Genomic DNA, 4594 nt, shown 5'->3' with positions numbered 1-4594 from the left:
CTTGAGCTTTTTACACAGCTACGTTGATTTTTTAAGCAAATATTTAATATGACTAGATGACATTAAGATATTTAACTAAAATCAAAGAAACAGAACGGGCTATTAATGCATTTTATATAATTTCTGAAAATGGTTCATCTGATAAAAAATTTATAAAATGAAACATATTTAGTTTTTGATCTCAGATTATATGTATAGGTTGTAGATTCAATTTTGAATATATGACATAATGTATATATTTACTTTTGTGTATATTTATGTGGTTTATTTTTAACCCGGTTATGATTTTTCAGTATAACTGGAAAGAGACTCGATTACATTTTTCGTTGAAGTGATTGAATTATTTTTCACTGCACGAACAAAAGACTGACATCGAGTAGCAACTAAAAATACCTTTAATCAACCAGTCACCGCTTCTGGTTGTTTGGTAAACTACTATAAAATATATAGTTGATACTTGAAAAAGGCTTGTATTAAAACATAAAAAACAGCAATATTTCCACAGATAAAAATAGTTTAGAAAACACAAGTCAGCTTTATTAATTATTTTTTCAGATGATCTCGAATTCATTTTTTAATTTTTATCATATATCACATTTGTCCATATATAATGGAATCTTATACTTTGTATTTTTGGTATAATATTGTATTATTTGGTATTTTAATTAAGAGCACTGAATCATCAGATCTGTCACCTTAAACAGACAAAGGCGGTTCAAAATATACTATCGTCCAGGTAACAGAAACTTGGGATAAATCAATTAAGATCCGACCACAAATGCCTATAACAAGGGGCACGAAAGTAAAAATTAACTAAACAACCTATGTCAACACTTAGCAATGTTGAAAAACGTCAATTAGCTTAAATTTTGTAAGTAAAAGAGAATCATGTTTATCGGTTTTTAAAGTCACCGAGATAAACAAAACATGTTAATTATTTATTTTACAGCTGAAGTCGGATTCTTTCATTTTTCTAGCTCAGTGGGCTGAAGAGAATTTAGTAAAAAATGAAAGGCGGACCCAGAAAAATATTGGGGGAGGGGTCAAAATATATATATTTATATCTTATGCACAGCTTAGCGGCATCGGGCTTCAATATAAAAGGCCAAAATAATGGGGGGCGGGTTGGACCCCCAAAACACCTCTCCTGGATTCGCCACTGTAACAAATAATACTGTCACAGATTTCTTTACATTATTTTGTACAAAGTTGCAAGTTTTATTACAAGCTATCTGTGCTCATGCAAAATTGAGTACCCCAAATGACGTCAAAGAATTTCGGAAACGAGAACTTAATAAAGGAGTGAGGCTTGAGATAAGTAATTTATTTTTGCTCAAATAACATTGGTCTCAGTGTTCATAATTGTAAAAGTCAATTGTAAATATAATTCGATCGTTACTTTTTTCTATAACTTTAATTTTATTATTTTTTATTGTTATTATTAATTTAATTATTATTTTATCATTAATATTTAATTTTTATTTTATTTGCCATACTACACTGCCAAATCTGTGCCTATAAAAACCAAAGGTTCATTTCCATTCTTAAGAGAAAATATATCAAACCATTTTATTAAAATTATGAAGATAAAAGTTTTAATCTTTGTATGCTGTACTCTATTATTTTTTACTACATAATAATCTTCCAATCACCGCTTAAACTTTATAAATTATTTTACAAAATGAATCAGATGTGGAATCTTATAAATCGAAGTTTGAGAAACAATGAAACAACATTGGGAATGACGTTCTCCCATACATAGTTTTTTGCGGGACATTGGAAAAAATTTCTAAGGCGTTTATAGCTTTCAATGGCAAACATTATGCATTTAAGGATTATTTAGAGGCAGTAGACGTGTGTTGCAAAGTCTGCGTTGCCTTTCACACGTGGTCACAAATTTGCTCTCCTATTCTTGTGCTATTCCTGCATTCATACAACTATTTATGTATGGAGAAGCAAAAATTCCTAGAAAAGTTGTAGATATTTTTATTAATTTTGTACAGAATTGTATTACAAGTACTTACTGCAAATCAACAGAAATAGATGTTTTGCAAATAGTCAAAAGCACTGAGCGTGAAAAAGGAGCAGTACAAAAAATTCGGAAATGTTTTAGACACCATGGTCGAATTTTAGACAACTTTGCGATCGAAAAAAGTCGCTTTAGTTTATTGAAAGATTTAGGCTATTAAGAGCCTAAAAAATTTGAAATTCAAAAAAATTACGTGAAGGAGATTAAAGCAAAGGACCCGATATTTGTACAAAAAATCGTTTCAGGTGTTCGCGTATCATTAATTTATTCTTTAACAAAATGTTTAGAATTTCCAGGGTTATTTAAGAAAATATGAAATAATATTTCTCTGTTCTCAGGAAAAGTACTATTATTTTCAATGTTGTATGCATCTAAAGCTTGTTTACTTGCGAATATAGGACCACGCTTACATAGTCTATTGTTCTTTACATTAATTAGAGCTGAAGATAGTAAACAATGTCACGATGAGAATATTTTTAAAAAACTGATAGACGAGCTAAATTATTTGTAAACTGATGGCATTATATTTCTTGTAGAAGGCGTTTATATGATTTTCAAGTTGCAAACAGTGCTGATCTTTGGCGACAATTTGGGCTTACACGCGATATGCGGTTTCTTACATTCCTTTAGAGCTAATTATTTTTGCTGTATATGTAGGCAAGTAGTGACGAGTGTTCACAATTATGCATCGAGAATAAAGAGCTTTTAAGAAAGGTCGAAAATTACAAACAGGATTTACAACGGAAAAATTAATCGGTAACGGGTATCAAGGAAAACTGAATTGTCCACAGACTTAATAATTTTCATGTTACGATTAACATGAGTGTCGATTTCATGTACAACGTGCTGAAAGGGGTCTGTATACATGTAACCCGTTCTATTTTATATGAATTCATTTACAACAAAAAATACTTCACTTTAGAATTTTTTAATCTAAGAATCAAAATTTTTTTGTCATACACTGCTGATTCTAGTAAACCTCCAATGATGACACTCAATATAAGAAAGAAAAAATTAAATCTCAAGTACTCGGCAGCAGAAATAATAGTAATAGAAAAAAATTAACAAAAACAATTGCGATTAAACAAATCCTGAAAATGTGTCACGCATTTAGCTGTGTAAAAGATGAATCTGAAACAAAATATGATTTCAAAGATCCTACAAATAATATGAATTATGAAAAAGTTATTATTACTGGCACTGAGTATTTTATTGGAACTCTTATAGTCCTAAGTGTTAAAGAACTAGCGGTCGAATTCGGTGAAATTATCAAAATAATAAAAATTGGAAAGAGTAATTAGAGAGTAATTTGTTTAGCTGTAAAAGAAAGATGCAAGATACTGTACAACTTAAAGGAAAAATTTATAAAGAATTTATTTTCGATGAACATTACATGGTTTATGTCGCCGCAAGCGACGACACACAGAAAATAATTCATCGGAATGTTCTTCCTAATATACCACCAGTCATCGCATTGAAAAGAGAAAACTGTTATTGAATTATTCCACGTTTTAAATTTTAATTTATTTGAATAAAATAATGCTTCAAATCAATTCCTTATTTTTCATGTGTATTTATAATTCACAGTTATTAATTAATAGATTAGTACTTGAAATCAAAAGATTTTCTATACAGCAAAACGTGCAGATAAATATCAGTGAGTAATAAAGTGCTATTCACGTAAATAAAGACGTTGTAAAATTTTAAATAAGATATTACGCAGATTAAAGATTGTTGTTATAAATATAATACACACGAGCTGTATGCTAGTTTAGCCCAGAAACTGCAGCAAGTGATCGATATTACAAAGCAGTTTCCCAATAATATCTACATAGAATTTGGACCGGATAAATGCAGAACAGTGCATTTAATTCGAGGGGAATTAGGGACCGCAGAGTTAGAGAACGAGATCGGAAATGACATCGAGGAAATGCCTGCAGACGAGTTATATAAATATATGGGTATTCTTGAATTGAAGGGTATTCAGCATACGAAAGTTAAGCCTAACGACTACCTTCACTACGAGACTCACATTAATTATGAAGAGTTTTCTCAACTCGGAAAAGCCATTTCCCTTTCGGGCTAAGCGTGACTCATTCGGTGACGAAAGGTGTAAAGTGTGGAACGGATATAAAATTTTTATATTAATCCAGAATTCTCGTGTTATTTATGCAAATAAAACGTTCGTTCCGCAACACTGCTTTTGCTTGAGGCGTTATTCCCTATACTGACACCCTTTTTATTAAATATTTGCCGCCATACTTTTCTATCCTGGCATACTTCTCTAGCTTCCTTTACATCCATGCATTTTTTTACGCAGGCTTTTGTGTTTTGGTGACTCCTTATGTCTCTTCTATCTATGGTCTTATTCACATATGCTAACCAATCTTTCAGCGGATTAGGTTTCATAAATAAAAATGCAACTATTTTATTTTTCGTCGGAAATATTTTTTTATTGACATTAGAATGTCTGGTGATGCGTGGTGGAATGATGAAATTCAGGCTGCCCAAAAAGCAAAAAGAGAAGCGTACAAGAGAACTCTGAACATCGCAGGTCTTAGCAAT

Source organism: Belonocnema kinseyi, chromosome 3 (assembly GCF_010883055.1).
Source record: "Belonocnema kinseyi isolate 2016_QV_RU_SX_M_011 chromosome 3, B_treatae_v1, whole genome shotgun sequence".
In the NCBI taxonomy this organism is placed as follows: domain Eukaryota; kingdom Metazoa; phylum Arthropoda; class Insecta; order Hymenoptera; family Cynipidae; genus Belonocnema; species Belonocnema kinseyi.
This window is presented reverse-complemented; position numbering follows the sequence as displayed.